The following is a 20723-nucleotide window of genomic DNA, read 5'->3' on the forward strand; positions in this document are numbered from 1 at the left end:
TTAATTAAAAACATATGTTTTCGCCATCAATAATTAAATTAATGCAGACTGATTTTCAACGTGCAATTGACAGGACGCCGTATGCATGGGTGATTCGAAAAATGCAATGATTTATTAATTCCATTAATTAATAACGCTCCTGATTAATTACGTCGCGCTCATAATTTTTATGATGAAAATTTTATTCAATTAACTTGAGGCTACCAAATGCAGCGAGTGACACTGTTTATTGTGGAGTCTCGATACTACCAAATCTCACCGGTACAAAACTCGATAGCAATTATATCCTATTAATCCGAGACCTAATAGGCCTCTTGCCCTATGAACTTTTAATAATCAAGGCTAGACTACAGTATACTTTCATTTATACTTAGAATATTTAATGAGATCCTAATTCATAACGAGGCCCAATTCTCGTTGTATTAAAAATGACACCCCTGCTTGACATGTGTTGACCTTTAATGATTACCTTAAATTGGACCTAAAATGAAAAATAAGTATATAATAAATTCCCGGACAACAGAAAATATTTTAAAATATTTGAAATTTCAAAAATATAAAAAAATAAAATTGAAATTGTTTTACATTAAGTTGAAGGCCCATATTAAAAAGAAACAAATATGTTTCCGCCCGGGATCGAACCGGGGGCCTTCTGCGTGTTAGGCAGATGTGATAACCGCTACACCACGGAAACTATACGATATGTTTTAAAATTGTAGCTCAAGAGGAAACAACTCGTTATTAAAAGTGAAAGTCATTTCAGTCAAACTTGTATGATTAAACTGCCAAGGGCGATCACATATTGTAATAAGTTAAGTTGGAGCAAAGTTTTGTGTACAAATACAAATTTAATAATCTCTTACAATTCCTCATACCCTCGCGTCTACCCGGATTCTTTAGCTACCCAAATACCGTACTTAAGGAATAAAAAACTTACCATAAACTTTATTATTTTCGTTGATATCGAAGTTATTTATATTATCTCAATTATTACTACATTTTAATATTAAATCTAAAATTGTATATAATGTATTCAATAATTTTATTATATACAAATATACAATGTATGCCCATATAGAAAAAAATTCTTACCCTCTGAAAATGTCTCGATAAAAGGCATTGTGTGGTGACGCAGGTTCTACACGGTGACGTCACGTGGTCATTTGTTATCCATTCATCGGTTGGATCAAACTGCTATTTATCTCGCAACCATTGACTCTATCAATGGTCCCCCCATCAATCAAAATGTAATTTCCTTGATATATAGGACAAATGTCTAACCTTTTTGGATATTCGTTCTATATTTAAATTCTTCAGTTTTGAATCTACTATTGTAATAATAATTAATCAACTTCCTCCTGAATCTATTCATGAGTTCCTATCCGTATCTGTGAAGTTAGCAGAGCACTTAGCAGCAGAGTACAAAGAAATATAGGTATAGTGGCACACACATAAGTTCTATAGTGCCTGATAGTTTTTAGTAAGAGTTCTAGACGTTTAAGTCCAATTTTTTTTTTCAATCTTTAAAGACTCTGCCACTTTCCCGGTCACAGCTATTTTTATGAATTTAAAACGGTTTATAATATTTGACACTGCCGTAGTCAAAATCAAAGATTTAGGACGTTTTCTAGGATAATAAATTTCCTAAATTCGTTTGGGATTTAGGTGTAAAAAAACTAAACTTTGGAGAAATTTGTAAAAAAAAAAACAAAAAATAATTTATTGAAAACTACATTATACGAAATATTTATTTACATATCTTACATATTTGTATTATCATATGTTTATGAGATTTGTCCGGAAATTGTATGTCATATGTTTGCTACAGTCGGCTATATTTATCTTATATAAATTCTGTTTAATTTTATTACCCTACAATGTATTAAAATTAAATTACGTATATTTTACCTACAGTACAGTTTTCACAGTACATATTTTTTATTTTATGTTCAAATTTAATTTGCACATTTGTACGGCTGACGCGATTGTCCTAAATTTTGTCAATGTGTGAACCTGTATAATGTATGTTATATACAACTAGCTGACCCGGAAATCGTCGTTTTGCACGTATACCATTTCCAGGAAACATTTTTTTAGTTCAATAAAAATTACAATTCAGAGTTGTATGTAAGTTTTTGGGGTGAACACTCCTTAGTCACTTAGGGGTTTTATATATCTAAAAGATTATATATCTATATACTAAGATTATGGTAGCCGATTCTCAAACTTACTGAATATACATAAAAAAATCATAAGCATCGGTCGAGCCTTTTTTATATAGCACGAGATTTTTTTATATATAGAGATAAATCAGATTAGAATTTCATTTCTTGCTTAAAGTAGAGACTAAGGCGAAGACTCCTTCAAGCCCTTAATCATACCTGTCACTTATTATGTATATATTTAAATACACATTTCACAGTCGATTGACTAGTGATCTGTACAGTTCCGTTGTTTTAAGTGTTAATAATTGATAAATATGTATTCTATCAATAAATTATACGTATATTTTTAAGCTATTAATTTAAATAACATATCTCTCCCGGATTTATTACATTGAGCACATGCCGCTTCATCGTACAGCTACAGGTCATCGAGATTGATGTGGCAAGTTGACAGATAACTACTAGACGTTGTAGTCTATTAAAATGTAGTTACATTATCGTCTTCTATAGTGGCGAATGAATTTGCATATTTTGCTGGATTTTTAACAATAGTTACTAGTTATAAAACAACAATATTATAGGTCATTAATATTAATAAAGGCAGGTGACACAACTGACGGATCTCACAAACTTTTTATCTCAACGTGACAGTCACTCTGAATTCGAAGTCACCGAGGGATGCTAATTTATAAGTTGTTATCGGTAAAAGTTTATAGCTATCAATAATCGTCAAGTCAATTTGAAATTTAGATATATAAAAATTTACTATCTTTACGTAGTTGGCTAGTTAAGTATTGTGCGATCAAACCTCGGTACCAATTGATATTTCACTTTATGGGTGCTGTTTTCTCCAATGAAGACTAACATCGTCAGGAAAACAGTCTCAAGACATGTGTCAGGGGCAGAAAGACTGATCAGCTACTTGTCTATAAAAGAAAAATGACCAAATTCACAAATGCAATTGTTGTATTTGGTGCGGCGAAGACCCACGAAATATTGAATTAATAATTTACAATTACTTGATTATTAACTTAGTATGGGGTATAGTAGTTTTTATTTACTTGCATACGATAAAATTATATGCAAGTAAACAAAAAATATTTATATAATTATTATTAAAAATGAAATGCATAAGAATTTGTTTTCCCTTTTATTCGTATTACAAGGGTCGAGTAAACAAGTGTTTATTAAATATTTAAGCAGGCACATGGTAAACAGTACCGGTTACACCAGACCTAGCCTGCTCCAAAGTAATGTTAACAACCTTTAGGGACAATTTCTATATATCGACCGGTCCTCTCGCCCCTTCTGTTCACGCTGTATACCGGCGACATCCCTAGGACTCCCAATGTGAGCAATGAGCTAGCCCTCTATGCCGATGACACCGCTCTCTATACCACCCACAAAGATAGAGGTGTCATTGTGGACAGACTCCAGACCGCTACCACGTCGTTAGGCGAATGGTTTCGGAAATGGGGCTTCCAAATAAATCCCGAGAAAAGCGTAGCAGTTCTCTTTGCCAGGGGCAACCCCGGTGCTAACGCGAGGGAAAAATTTCACCTCAAGACAGAGGTAACCCTATACGGACAAGCCATCCCATGGCAAAAGTCCGTCAAATATCTAGGAGTCACGCTCGATAGCGGCATGTCTTTCCGTAAGCACATAGCCGCCGTTCGCAAGAAGGCCTATTTTGTCCTCTCTCGCCTCCATTTCCTCCTAAATAAAAGGAGTCACATGTCTCTCCGACACAAGGTAACCTTGTACAAGGCCTGCATCCGACCGTGCATGACATACGATAGCGTAGTCTTTGCGCACTTGTCGGTATAGGGGGAGCCGGTGAATACCGGCTACAGGTGCTTCAGTCGCGATTCATGAGAAACGTCATTCTATGTTCTATGTCTATTCCAATGAAAGCCCTTCTATGTGAGAAACGTCGATCTCGACCACGACCTGGAGCTCCCTACCATAGCCCAATGGATGAAGTTGGCGTCCACACGCCACTTTGACAAGGCTAAACACCATCCCAATCCGCTGGTGCGTAAAAGCATCAACTATTACCCCTTCCCGAAAAAAAAGGGCTCGTAGGAGGCCCCGACACAAACTAACGGATCCGGACGATTTAATTACCGTAGCGAACAATAAATTAAAAGCCGCCCGCGCGGCCAATAATAATAATAAAAATAGCCAATCACAGATTAGGGTAAAAAACCGCCTTCACCGGGGAAGGCGAGGACCTTTACTTCGCATTTCGCTCACTCCAGTGAGCTTCCGTCCTGCCCTTCAGGCGACTGACCGCCCCGCGACGGCCCAAGCCGAGGTTCGAGTCTCACAGGAGACGCCCTTGCGCTAGCCGCGGGATAAAACGCCATTCTGGCCGAGCTACGCTCGCCAAAACAGCCCGAGCCCGAGCTGAGCTGTAAAGGCCCTTAAGGCCAACAGCGAGATCCCATTCAAAAAAAAATAAAAAAATATATATATATCGACGGCCCCTACGTAAAAATCGACATGTTAAAAATGGAGTTTATCAGGAGAGAGTAATGAATGTTTTAATTTCTCTATAAATCAATCGATTCACTATTTAATATATTTTTTTAAATTATTAAAGAGATATGTAACGTTTATGATTCTATTAACATTACAACATACATTTATTTATTTATTCATTTGGGAAACAAACAGATACATCTCTAAAAGTAGAAGTCAGAAAAGAAATATAAACATAAAATTAAAGCATTGGATATATCCACAAAAAGTTTCACTGATAAAAAAAGGATATAAAGCAAAACAAATCGTGACATGACAGCAGAACAAAATATTTAAGTAGACAATACAAAGTTTATAAATCGGTAGAACGACAGATATACTAGTAGCCAAAATAAGAAGAAAGATACAAGGTTAACTACTCGAATAGTTGTTTTAACCTGTTCTTAAATGAAGCAGTAGAGGAGTGCGAAAAAAGATCGACATTAGTATATATCTGTCGGTTAAGTCTAAGTTAACCGTTTATACGTAGGAGATAAGGAATCAATGACATCAACTAGTTTTTATTTAAATAAATTTATTTTAAAACGTATACTTGTGTTATTGTAATTAAACGTACAAATTGAATATTTTAAGAATTTACACTTTAAAGTAAAATACTTCTGTATCACTTTATGCATGGTTATTTTTTATTAGAGTACAATTGCTTTAGGGGAATGTAAATAGCGCCATGTACTGAATTAAAATAATAATCAGTATGATTTTTATTAATAAAATAACATTTTTAACTAAATATGATACGTTTCTGTTTCAATAATCATCTTATCTACTTTTTAAACAGGTAAATTTAAATAATAATAATAATAAAGCCCGTTTAGTTTCCAATCATGATAAAAAATTATAATATACAGGTAATACACTATTATGTTAATAATCTCCAGATATATTTAATACAATTATCATCACAGCTTCATTTTCTTTAATCATTTTATCAACTTTTTTTATTCAGGCACAATTAAATAGGAACTTAAAATAGAAAATAACGGTGCATTGTATGCTTCACAATCATCTATTCTAAAAAAGATTTACACACACTTAACTATTATATTATTTTGTAATAATTATATTAGGTTTATCTGAAGTAGTACCAAATATAGTTATCATCACCGCTTCAGTCAGACTAATTACGATAATTAGTATTATAAGAATATTAATTAAAATCATTAGTTTCTAAGTTATCTAATTAATCATCTTCGCCATCAACCTGGACTTTCTAAGTATGTTTTTTTATAAAATTCATTATGTCACACAAATAAATCAAAACCTTGTACTTTGCTTCAGTTATCGAAATTGGCTGTTTGTATAACTTCTGTAGTATGCTCTCTTGCTCTTTTTTTTCTAGTAAACCACAAAAAATTTTTCAAAAACTTACATACACTTATGTGTATATTATAATGTTATGGACAAGATGAAGTTAAAATTTAAATAAAAAATACGAATGTCTTTATATACGTAGGGACCGTCTAATTATCTTAGGTTAATTATTATCAAATCTTTCACAAATCAACTGTGATATATGGCAATCCATTTTAACATTTTTGAAATGAACTTGAATGCCTTTCCCAATCCGTTTTTCGGAACACGTCGGCCATTTGTAAGTGAATGGAATAGCCTCCAGACCTACCCATCAATCTTGACCCAACACATCAGGCTATGTACTTGATAATGACTTCATTTCCAGTGGATTACGTTACATTTCGGTTTGTATATATAATGGATTTGTACATTGACCCTTAGGTTCAATAGTGTACCTTTAGTAATATAACGATTTAACTGTAAACATCTAGAAAAAATAATATAACTTTTGTTTCACTAATTTTAAGTTCAATTAGATATAAAATTTTGTTAATAGTGTAATATTATTCATTTGTGATAAGCAAATACCTAACTAATAATTCGAAATATCGTTATTCAAAAATATTTAATTATATAACAAAACAGCAAAAATAATACAACATCTTAGAAACTACATAAGTGATGCGTGCTATTTAAATAATTAAGGGGTGTGCCTGGTAGATACCGGCGATTCCAGAGCTGGTGCCTTCCTCGCTCAACGAATAAGGATCACAATACAGCGAGAAAATTCTGCCATGATGATAGGTACACTGCCACAGGGACGAAATTTTTAATATATGTTTCATTTTCTGTTTATCAATTTATGATTATTGTGTAGTGTACGATACTGGCATAGTACCTTGTGCTCAGTTGCCACAAATACAAGCCATAAACAAGAATTGAATTAAATCATATTTGTAACGTTTCGTAAATTTATTATAAATACGAAGCGACAAATAACAAAAATAGGCACGTTAAAGTTTAGTCAAATTATTGAGGCTCGCACCTGTAAAATTAGTCACGTCCCCTATAAAAGTGGCTTACCGAGTCGATCGCCTGGAAATTCATTTAATCGCCGCTGAACCGACCTTCTCTTGATTAGTTTTGGGATTTCGACAACTTTCTGCCAAAACGGACATTACATCCATTTGATTTTTAGTCTATCATTCTAAATTGGTTTAGTACACGACGGCAGTGTATCAATTATTGTATTAATAATAATTTCTTAAAACCTAGAAATTTATTATTAATTAATTTGTTATAAATTGAAAAACTAAGAACTTAATCGTAATAATAGTTGGTTCACATGGACTGGTTTGCTAAGGTAGTTGAGTTATGTAGACACCGTAAGCATCCCACAGGCGTACACTGACTACCGACTTACATAACCAGACATACCAGAAATTGTGCAAAATAATAGTGAGTTGCATCAACAGGACTGGTCCTTAGAGTTTTACCAAATGCCTTGCATTCCGTGAGATACACATAGTCATGGTTATGCGAATGATGTTATAGAAATTAAGCCATATAAAAAATATTATAACAAAAGTGTATTGAGACATTTTTATACTTATTTTTTATTTATTTATTGCATATTGTACAAATATAATATGGTGGTACAATCGTGGTCAAAGTTCGCATATTCTGCCACACATAATGGCTTGCAAAATTGTCTTAATAAGAATTTTTCATTTTACATTATGAGTCATACCAATTAGTAAATTCTTAAATTATTTGTATGTATTTATTATTGTTGGTATGGAGACTATCCCAGTTAATGTTTAGGTAATATATAAAGCAAATGCGTGTCTTTCTTCATGCTGGTAGCTCAAAGTAGCCGAAACTTGTTTTGTTTTATTTACTTTTATTGAAACATTATTTACTATGTATCATGTGATGTGTTAGGGTTATACGTATAATAATCTTCCAAAATGAAATACTTGAATATTAAAAGAAATGTTGAAATATTTCCATATAACCAGTAATATATGTTAGTTTGTTGTGTTTATGGAAGGACTGGAACACATCAGTTCAAAACAGTTGAGAAACTGGTACTTCCGATTTTCCTTTGTAACTGAGTCCTCCAGAACAGACATCTGAAACTAGAAAAATAGATGCTGTGGAAATGTGGTATTAGAGGCGGATGCTAAGCATTACCTGGACAGCTAAGGAAACAAAAGTGTCCAAGAACTAAGAAAATATCGTCTTTCGACACTCTGGTACCACGCATCCTGATTTTTTTTGTACATATAACACGCAGAGATCCAGAAAATGTAGATAAACTCATCATGAGAGTCAGAGTGGAGGGCACCAAACCGATCGAGGACGATCACCCAGACGCAGAGACTTGCCGAAGACAGTGGAGAGTGGAGGAAGTTGTGCGGCGCCACTAACACGACCCTCAGAAATGAAGAGTGCGACTGAAGAAGAATATATGTTTGTTTTTTTTATGTTGTTGTTAATTCATATGGTGTTAATAAGTCAAATATGTTTAATATATTTTTTATACCAGGCTTGTTGTTTTTAATGTGTAAACCTACTTAAGAAGATTAGATGTGCATTTAAACATCTTCAAAAGATCATTACGTTCAAGCCGATGTTTGTGAACATAATTAGAGCTTAGCAACGATCGGCGCACCCGTGAAATTGGTACGCTACTTTGTGGTGACACCACGTATCATATGAACCGCAATTAATTAGATTAAAAGCCAGACGAGTAAGTAGTGAGGGGGTGATGGTAGGAATAATTATATACAAACGAATTTTGTACGGAGGGTTTGATGTTTTGTAGTTTTTTAATAAAATTATGCGTGATACGCATATCAATGAGTAAATAATTTTTTGTTAGCTTTTTCATACGTACAGTTTTATATACGTTAGTTTTTTTGTTTATCTCGCGTTATGAAAAATAAAAACAGGATTAATTTAGAAGGATTCACATTGCTGTAAGTCTTGAAAATTGCCTGTCTTTTGAAGCGACTAAGTTGTATTACTTCAAAAATACCACTTTAGGACTTACTGAGATATGAGTATCAAGATAACTCTTCAAATGGCGATGCGTTTTAAAAATATAAACTGTAATTAAAAAGTATAGCTTGTAAGTAATAGGTTTTCAAAGCGTCAAGAGCTTGTCAATGTTGTATTATGTCAAACAATAACGATTTAAAATTATTATTGACAAAGGTAATTATAGAATGACACTTTTATCTCCAATTATACCGGTATTAAAGAACGAAGTTACCGCAAACCTTATTACGTTTGCCAAGCGACTGAAAATGATAGCAAATTATTAAATTATTCACTTGAGCGCAGCAATGATAACTAAATTGAACCGAAGTCTATAATTTAAGTGTTTTTACTTGGAAGCATGTTGGCGAGTTTGGTGACTACACAACCCAAACTAATTGTAACTTAAACTACAATCGAATTTCCTCCTAATTACATTTAATTAAGATCCAAATTTCTTTTTGCTGTTGGAAACCTTCGGATGTAAGGTATTAAAATTATGTCATTAAAGTATGAATTTATATTGATTTAAATAAAATAATAAGATACTCTTATGGCGGTTGTTGTATGGAGATTTTTAAATAAAACTCTTGGTTTGAAGCTGGGTAACAACTGACTTTAATGGTATATGAGGTTATAACTAGCAAACAATTAGGTGTAGAGGGGTTGCGAAGCTAACAAAAACAAACTTGGCTGATGTAAGTGTTCATAAATCTAAACGACACTTATAAGTTTGGTGAAACTAAAGTGCTCATATTGGCTTCAAATGTGATGATTGTTTACATTTTATTTACGCTTCTAATTAGTAACTAAAATATTTATATTTAACCAAACTTAGGATTATGTGGAATCGTATGAAAATGTATAATCACTAGATTTTATGGTGAGCAATTTAACACATTATACACTTATAAACATTATATACCCAGGTCATTCTGTTGTATGATTTACATATGATTCAATATGTAATTTATTTATTTCCTTCATATTCAACAATTATATAATAAGTAACATAAAAATACTGATAATTTAACGAAACCCATTTCATATACCAAAGATCAATCAAAACTTATTACCAACAAACAACTAAGAACTTCTTACCGAAAGAGTGAGAAACGTATAAGTTAGTTAGTTAAAAATAAATAAATCAGTGACGCTACGACCTTTCAAGGTCTGGACCTCAGATTTCTGTATCTGTTTCATGATCATTTGTCAATCTAATAGGCAAGAAGGTGATCGGCTCCCTGTGCCTGAGACACGCCGTCGACTTTTCTGGCCTAAGGCAATCCGGTTAACTCACGATGTTCTCCTTCACCGTTGGAGCGAATGTTAAAGAAAGACCATTGGTGCACAGCCGGGATCGAACCTCCAACCGAAAGTCGTACGCTGTAGCTACTAGGCCAACACTGCTCACGACACCAAGTAATACAGAGGATGTTGGAACGTTGTCTTTTGAGGATGCACTATTTTACACGAATGTAATTAGGAGTTGACTTCCAAAGCTACAATCGACATAGAGAAATATTTGCTAACGAGATTTTATTTATTTAATTCAAAGTATATTACAATAGATTGGTAATTCTCATAATTATCACCAAATTGTCGACAAAACCCTACTTACATTTCGTTATTGAAATAACATCGTACGAAATTCCCATATTCCACTCTCATAGGTCATTAATAAGACCAGTGGCGGTCTGTGTTTATAGGGGAATGTTAAATATATATTCATATAGAAGAATAATCATTAAAGATGCATTTAGAGGAGTTAGTTAACACCTGCGGATTTCATTATCGGACGGCAGAATACGACATTCCACTCGTACCACTTCGACGTCCATCGTTCCACAACAGCCCAGCTGCCCACTGACGTTGTTCCGAATCAATGCGACTAAGGGTCCTTTACAAACATCAGATGAGTCTTCTGCTTATTTGCGCGCCGTTAGTAAAAAAAAACTGCAATCTAAGAAAACGGGGTTGGCACGAAATTAATATTTCTTAGTACCAATTTTCATATGTTATAAACAGAATAAATAATCAACTAAAATATACTTCGTATTTTATTCGCCTTAACATAATTCGCTTGAACATAAGGCATAAGATTTCAATTAACCCTAACGATTTGTAAACGACTAATTAACTAAAAATCATTAGCGGATTTCCTGAAAACGCTTCAGTAAAATGGGTGACGTAGCAGTAATTTAATGACAAACCAAAGACATCGAAATTCCTTTTTCATTGTTAGGGTATCGTTTATTTCTAATTACATTTTAATACAGCCTTATATTGGATTGAATTAAAAATTGTAGTTAACTAACTGACGCGACGAACATCGTACCGCCTAACAGACAGTGAATGTAGTGTCACAGATTAGCTAAACATAATTTATGATTGTATGAAAGTAATGTAATGAATATAAAATAAATATAACGTTCACTACTGAATACAATAATAACGCAAAGAGAAAAAAACTGTTTACTTATGTTCACGCGTTAGAAGTTATTCTCCTTTGGTGTAAGAAGAGAAAAATCTTTTTTTAAAATGTTATACTACTAACAATAGAAAACACAAAAATGTGACTATAGCTAACATCAGGGTGTTGGGTTTTTTGAGACGGTGCATACGGTGTAAAGAAATATTCTCATAATTTTTCCCTAACGCACCAAAAGCAGTATAACTTCAATAAAAGTTCTTGTATATTAAAATAGCTTGATATATTTTCCTTAGTTATACAAAATACATTTCTGAACGCCTTTATTCATAGATACTGACATTATTATATAATTAAAATCTAAAAATACGCCATTTTCAGATTATTCTGGTTATATCCGATGCGTTAAAAGTTTAACAGTTACGAAACCATTTAAACATTTAGTATCGATACCATGGACATCGGTCCAGCCATTCTCGTGTTCGAACAAACCCGAATATGGTTTAAAATAATAGGCATTATATAAAATTAGAACGATGAAAACATTCAATTTTCTATACGTAATTGGAGTTTATGAAACAATGTATTTTGTGTATAATAAAAGTGTTTATGCAAAAACATTCACGATGACTTTTAAAATAATTGTGTTAACAATACTAAAGTGCTTAGTGATTCCGTAATAATTTTGTGGAAAAATATTTGCAATTTTTATTTTGAATATCCCTTCAAACTCCAAAATCGTAAACTCTCATGTCCCAACAAACCTGTGTATTCTTTTGTTGCTTCATCCAAAACAGGAGGAATTTGTCTATTACACATATTCGGCGAAACGCAAAGTTGAGTAAAGTCAATTAGCTGGTTAATTCGATCTTTAGAATCCCACACATCTTTCCGCCCACTCGTCTGTATACCCGCAATACTTTCAAACCTTTTTAAAGGATTTACAAACATTATTTTCACAAGGACATATTTTCAGATACCTCCTACGTTAAAGTATGAATTAAAACCATTGCCATCTTCTTTTATTTTGCTAATTGTATGTTAATTGGTGTATATAATGTAGTAATAGTGTATTCTGTAGCTGATATATATTTAATTTTAACTTAATTTCAACATATATTAATTTCAAGCACATGCACATGTTTAACTTTAGTATATACTAATTGTTATTTATAGCATAACATTTTCAACGAAGAACGGTTTGAATCGTCGATGACCTATACTTTTCCGAGTGGCTTGATCCCTTGGCGTTGCGGAGAACGGGGTCACTCTTCTATCGCATTTACGATGGAGACTATTCAGAGGAGTTGTCCTGATTAATACCTGCAGTTTAGTTTCATCATCGGACGTCGAGGCAGAATACGAAATTCCACTCGACGTTCCACGAGTGTTTTTTAAGACAGTTTTTGCCGAACACCACCACTATGTAGAATCAGCTGCCCACTGAAGTATTTCCGAACTAATTCGACTGAGGGCCCTTCAAGAAAAGAGCGTATCAATTCTTAAAAGGGCGGCAACGCACTCGCAAGCCCTCTGGCATTGAGAGTGTCCATGGGCACGGCACTACAGTTAACATCAGCCTGATGTTTGTAAAAAAATTGACATTTATAAATTTCACTATACACGTACTATAACTACAAAAAGTAAATCTATACTCTAAATCAGACCTTTCACGACCCATGTCGATGAGAAAACATGCATTGTATATAATCTTTTGTCTAAACAATAGGTCGTATTATATAAAGGCTGCTGTTTAATTATACCAGCTTTTGTATAAGTTTCGTCTAACATTTCGACATAATTACGGAAATTAAAAGGTATTTTTCGTCATCAATCATAAAACTTTGATGTTGTTTATAGTTTTTATTGTGTTATGAATAGTTGATAATTGCTGTTATTAGTGACCTTTATATTAATGATTAACACTGAGCTAAGCTAATAAGGTGAATGTGTACTTCACGGTGCGTTCGATCTCCTGCTATTTCTTTCTAAGTGCGTAATCATAAATTTGCTCAAACCGAGTAGGAAAATATCATGAAGTCACTGTCTTACTTTGCCCATCCCTAGTCACAGAAATCTGACCAATAACTTGCTTATAAAGACAATTGATATATAAACAAGACAATTATAATTATACATTAATTAAATAAAATATGTAACTTTTGTCGGGTTTCATTAAACTAAAAAAAACTTTTCCTTATATGTTTAATTATATACAATACCTCATCAAAATTATCTATTAGATTATGAATCGCTTAAATAACCGATAGCGAAGGAATTAATAGGTAGACAGCTGCAGATAATGGGAGTACAGAGAAAGTTCCTGTAGAGGCAACGAGTTCCTATCCTAGTTATCTAACAGTTTATAACTTGACACCACCTACGTTCCAGTGTCGTTTGATTAAGAAGCTTTTAATATCAGGCATCAACCTATCTTACCCTGCATGGCAGGTAAAATAAAAATAAAGTAATATATCAATAACATCATTAAAGGATTGACTTTACTAGATTAAAGACACACACGTATTTGTCCTCCAGATGCTGGAAATGGAATGCTGACTATTTGTTTCTACCGGTTTCTATCCAGCGCTTCTCTTATTACAGTGTACAGTTTTTAGGAAGATTTACGGGTAAAGAGTTTTAAATAATAAATGAATACATGCTTTGAAATAAATTTATTGAATAATTGTTTAGCTTGCAGTAGTTCATATAAAAACTATTGCGATTTATTACAATATTTTTCATGCAAATATACAGTAGATTACATTAACATGCTATAGATTACGTAGACAATTTATGTCTATAAAGAAATTGTTAATTCGTTTTATGTATAATTAAATTATCTTTGATGTTAGTGACTGTTAATTAACGTAGAAAGTTTTTTAATACGATATTTTCATACGGTACCGTCTTAGATTTTAGGTATATTTGTTAATAAGAGTATAAATGTTAAATGGCTCAAAGTTAGAGCAGTGTTGGCCTAGTGGCTTCAGCGTGCGACTTTCATTCCCGAGGTCGCAGGTAAGCTGTGCACCAATAGACTTTCTGTATATGTGCACACTTAATATTCGCTCGAACGGCGAAGATAAATATCGTAAGGAAACCGGCTTGCCTTAGATCCAAAAAGTCGAGTTGCTTTCTAGATCTAGAAATTTCTATCCAGAAAGTCTAGAAAAAACTCATAGCGGTAGACTGGAGGGCACCAGATCTGGAGACTGATCTCCTACTCGCTGGACCGATCATGAAAAGGTCCTTACGGGTATTACCATCAACCAGGCGCAGAGGATTGCCTAAGACAGGGGAGAGTGTATGAACTTGTGCGGTGCCACTAACACCACCATCTGAAATGAAGAGTGCGACTGAAGAAGAGGAATAATGAAAACAACGGAGATTCTTTTCAATTTAAACGTACCTATAAATAACAACAAAAGTATAAGCCTTTGAAATTTTCGGAGCAAATTAGTTTATCATTTTTTGTAATCAGTAATACCTGTTATAGGGGAGATATTTGTTTTCTTAAACTCCCGACTAATACTTAAACCGTATATACACCCAAAAACCTCTGTATAGTCAATACTCTATTAAACAAAAGTGCAAATGAGTTCCACACTTGTATCAAGAGCTCTCTAGTCAGTTGAGGATAATCCTAATGAGTTATCTTTGAAAATATATCCACTTCCTATACGCTGGGAATTGTACGACTTACAACTAAACGGGCGATAAGGAAACTCACTTTTTACATTGAATACACTTCCGAATTCTGTACTTATAATACGCCTTCTACTGACTGAGTAATAATAAAAAAAATAATCTGGATAAAAAAGAAATACTAATGCTTCTGAAACCTGAAACACGCGGTTTATTTTTTTTGGTGTACAGCTGGGGGTCGAAACTACGACCATAGATATGCTAGGAACATGCGGCAGCAGGTGCTATCAATTTTTTTTCACATCTTTTACTGAAAGTGCTGATGCAAAATAGTAGGTTGTTAAATGTATGGGGGGCATATTGAAAGTTTTGTATAGTCGTAACTCTATGTTCAGTTCATCTATACTGAAATAGTTATCAAACAAAATATACATATAACATTTATTTACTTTCATGTAGATTATTTTAAATAAAAATATATGTACGTAACATTACATGTATAAAACAACTTTTTTGAATTATAAGTTGTAATAAGGCTAAGTAAACTTCATTTTACTTAACTTCCTATTTCTTATAAAAATTCTAAAATTTAAAGTTTAAAAAATGGTAAAGTTGTTCAGCCAGAAACACTAAAATTTTCGTCGTAAAATGTTCGATCAATATTTTGTTACTAATTCAAAGAACATAAAATTAAGCTGTCGCAGTAAAATACGAACTAAAAGGAAAGACATTTTTTAAACTTGATAAGGGTCTCATAATATACGTGAATTTTATACGATACTTTCAGATCCTATGCGACATCAAACAGAAATCAAATGATGCGTCCTCAGACCCATATAAATAATTAATGAAGTGAAAAAGTAAACTGTGTTGCCATGCTTATCGTAAACCCCTATGTTTAAAGGATTCAAGCATTTTATAATATAAATTGCAATCGTTAGAATCCTGGAATCTCACTACACATATGCAAAAATAATTTTCACAGAAAATAAAGAAATTCGGTAACAAATCTGAAGGCTGCTGTGCCTTATCACTTATAAGTTATCTATTTCAGGTATTCTAGTAACAAAACATCAAGAGTTACCAAAACATAATATTATCACCATCGTCAGCTTCTTTATTTGGTCAATTGCTACATTTAGGTCACCGCAATTTTCTTTCTATTCACTTGAAGCCAACATCCTTGACGATGTCGTCAGTCCACCTAGTCAAGGGGCAGCCGCGCAGTCTTTTGGTCTGCCGACGTGTTCATTCAAGGACATGAATCCGCAGGCTCCATCGGTTCTTGTCCATGCGGGCTATATGGTCTGCCTACCGCCACTTAGATGTTGCGACAGCCCTTACTACGTTGCTGACGGCGGTTTTCAGGAATGGCCTCATTTCGTACGCGATCGCGAAGGGAGATACCAATATCTCTGCCGCTGCCCAACTCTAAGGCTTCCGGCTCCAAGTTAATATAGGTGTAGGCTGCACTGCACTGACCTTTAGTATCGCTCCTGAATCTGCCCATGTATGCGAAATACGTCTGTCGACTTCAGCTCGAAATTGTTTGCCCAAGATATCTTCTGGTGGTTGTTGTTCATGTTCAAACCCACCTTAGCTGACTCCCGGCTAAGGTCGGGAACGTACTATAGAATTACGAAATACATAATTATTATTACAATAAATATTTGAACGAAAATAAAACTTTTGACCTGCGAATTGAAAAAGTTGTGAGGGTTGTTCAGTGCAATTCAAAGAGAAAACTTTAAAAATGCTTTAACTTAATGTCGATAGGAAAGTGTTAACATCTATCTGTATTAATGTGTAACTGATGTCACTTGAAACATTAATATAAACCAGCTCATTCCTTCACAAAGTATACTCCTTGTAGTATCAGTTAGATAGCAGAGATGGCGCTGTAAGCAAATCATATTTTTCAATAAATTATGATTTTTTGTTAAGTTAAGTTATTAAGACTTTAATGAAAATATATATTATTATTTTCAGATGACTATAATTGGCGCGGCCGTGGAGGACCTCTCCATTTTTGCGTGAGAAATGGTACACTTTACGCCCTTGGTATGAGAACTAGCACTAATTTAAAAACTAATATTAAGATGACGCTCATAATTTTGAGCGATTAAAAATATATATACAAGTTTGACGTGTTGGGTCTGCCAGTGGCGCCTTCAAACTAAAAAAAGTGCGTGCGGACAGTACACTTGCCATAAGTGAAAATTCTTTGTAAACTAGTTATTACTAAGGTAAAAGCCCCATTAGATGATCATGTACCACTATATGATAGCTCCATGTATTTGTATATCCATATTCACACTGTATACGTTATGCAACAGTTCTAATATGTAACTAAACGAATACATCAACCAATAGCGTGCATTTTTCTCGATCTCTCTCTCAATCTTTCTCACTATAACTATCTACCACCTCTCGCGCCATGGCACTGTGCGTGATGCGACGTTCATTCTTTCTCACTTTCTCTCTCTCGATCTTTCCACTTCCTTGCTCCCTACTCTCGCTCCACGGCCATTTGCTACGTTCGCCTTTTCTCACTCAATCGTTCTTAATCGCTCTCTCCATTGCACGCCGCTATTATTATTATTATTACGTTTCATCCGTAAAGATTTTACCCTCATGCCTAAATAAAAATCATTTCATTAATTCATTTAATATAAAAATTTCTTTGTTACAAAGTTGACATAATCAATGTATTATTATTGGCTACAATTTATCAGAGATCTGTTCAGCCGCTTAAAACCTTTTCATGTGTACCCCAACATTTGGAACAACTATATTTCCTGGTACCACTGAGATACTTTAGATACTTCTGGTTAAACGAGATTAATGAGGTTAGTTTTTTGGTTTATGCCAGTTATGGTCCAGAGACGCGTCTATAATATAATTATAAATTCCCGTTTCATTAAATTTACAACGAAATATGAAAGACGCAAGACGTACGCTGTCATTGACCATTACAAATCGCGTGTGTACGCGTATTTAACTAGCTAGACACTGTTGACCAATCAGAATCAAGCGCTCTTCCGTCTTTTGTTTCACGTTTTCTTCCCTAGAGTGATTTTCTTTAGCTTATTATGTAAAAAATACGTTTTATATTAATAATTATTAGAAGAGAAAATAGCCGCACAGTTCACGCTGAAATTAAGCTGTCCTCAATTTTGTATTCGATTAACTGTATTCCAATAGATAATATCAGTAGCGAAATACGCCCGGATGACAAATAAATCACGCGCCAGTATATTTATTACCTGCGAGTACCGCAACGCTAATCTGTACCAAATTAGTACGCTAGATAGGCGTAATGAGCCGTATCCGTGGGTGGGTGGAATTTACGAGACGACTGTGAACTGTTTTTAGTCTTAATTAATGGCACAACTAACTGGAGTCTGTGGACCTATGAATTTTGCAAATCTTTGCTTTTTTTTAAAATTATTTTTTGAGTAATTGCTTGAACTTTAATCAGGATAATTATATGAAAAGAAGTAACCTAATGTATGCTCCCGAAAGACAGAAGGCGAGTTGGACGAGGCCCAATCTCGAACTAGTCTACGTCAGCAATGTCCCGTCTATAACATAACTCTGCTATAGCTTGTGTCATATATCTGAAAGGATTAGGTATGCTAGAAGAAGAATAGTAGTTGTTAAACATAACTAGTTTAAGTAGTTAACTGTAATTAAACAACAAAAGTTAATAAATATTATGTATGTTGTAAGAACAGTTTTAGCTCAGTTAGCTTCAGCGAATCTCATTCCTGTGGTAGTAGGTTCGACCCATGGCACCACTGAAATTTTTGGAGACAGTTTAAACTTTACTCGTAGCGTGGAGAAAATCATCGGGACCTACCAATGTAACAAACAAATGATCTATATATTTAGCATCTGCTTGTTGCGCTTCTGGTTGTAGTAGTACTAACATATTGTTTGCATATTTTAATTGATATTATCACTGCTTGATTATATATATATATATATATATATATATATATAATTAAACAACACAATGAAACGCAATTTGAACAATGGATCTGGTTAAGAAGTGTAGATTCGACAATTTTTAAATTTGTTTAGGCACTACAGCCTTTATTTTATTTGCAATTTATTTATAGAATAATAGCACCACTATTATTCTAGTAGTAGTAGTCGATTACCTTCTGAGACGTGCTGTACATTAAAACACCGTGAGTTATGACTTATTGAACCAAAAACAATCGATGGTGTGGGTGAAGCACAGAAGAAGGCTGTTTACGTTGTTACCTAATAAAAAAACATAGTAATTACAGAAATCTCAGAACCGGGGCTAAAAGGTTGTACACACACAGAAGTGCATAAAAAAATCTAATTGTGCATATTCAGATGTCAAGCTTTCGGCCGCATTTGTGAGACTTACTTACCAATAGATAGAATACCCCAACAATAAGTATGATTCAACCACCTCCTTGCTATAAAGGTAGATATGCTTTTTAAATATATTATAACCATAGTTGTTAGGAGGTGAAAATCAAAGCATATACCTACTACGAGTATCAGACTATTAAAAGCTTATACAAACATAATATATACGAAAAAATACTTTAAAAAATGTAATTGATATTTAACTTACTAAGTAAATAATGAATTACACGTTCTATATAAAAATAATTACTTCGATCGCTCATTAAATACTTTATGTATTCCTATCATTAAAATAAATTAAGAAGGAATTTCTGTTAAATTTTCATGAATGTGGTTTTATATAAATCTCAAACAGAAATGTAAACATAAACGCTACTTTGATATTCATTAATTAAAATTTAATATTAACGAATTCGAGCTTCGAGTTCACTGTCCGTTTTGATTTCAGAAACGAAGTCATATGACTCTTGATATCTACCAAAAACTGTTGACTCTCTTAAAGTTATAATATTATAAATTTAAAAACAACAATTACACTTTGGATGTAAAAATGACGTATTAGATGTATGTTAAGTGCCCATACTGCTCCATATAAAAATACATATTGGACAAGGCTAGCTAGAGTCATTTTATAATAAATGATTTGACATAATTTGATTTTTGCTTAAAAATACACCACATTATTTATAACTTTCTTTCATTTTGAAAAGTAAAGTGTTAACACAGGTTAGTACTAATCCCTTTTGTTTCAAAATTAGTAAGTAAAGCATATAGGATAAGCCGGGATAACCAAAACCATTGATTTAGTTCATCGAGAATTGAACTTACCGTCGGGTTAAACGCTGTGAGTACGCCTGGTGCTTCGACCACTCTTTAAATATCAAACTGAGTTAACAACATGCGTGGTTGCATATTTTAATAAAAAATGTGCCACAGTAAACTCAAATCTCTTATCATGTACACGTTTAATCTTACAAGGTGCCTCCTGATTAATTTAAATTGGCTGTTACACATCGAACACAAGGACCTAATGCAAATATGAGGGTAAATTGAAATTCCAAGCGCGTCGAGATCAGGTAAGGGATGATTGTTATTATATGATTGCAATTACGGCAATTCAAATACAAAAGTTTTTATATAAAAATACTGTATTTAAGAAATTCTTATGTGATTTTTATTTTTTTTAC

General features: G+C 33.5%; 1 non-coding gene across 1 annotated transcript; it reads right to left on the bottom strand.

Annotated features, from left to right (window-relative positions):
• Positions 1-621: 621 nt before the first annotated feature.
• Trnav-aac lies at positions 622-694 on the bottom strand. Its single transcript has one exon. It is a non-coding gene; the product is annotated as a tRNA-Val (tRNA).
• Positions 695-20723: the final 20029 nt, after the last annotated feature.

Source organism: Pieris brassicae, chromosome 7 (genome assembly GCF_905147105.1).
Source record: "Pieris brassicae chromosome 7, ilPieBrab1.1, whole genome shotgun sequence".
Lineage (NCBI taxonomy): Eukaryota > Metazoa > Arthropoda > Insecta > Lepidoptera > Pieridae > Pieris > Pieris brassicae.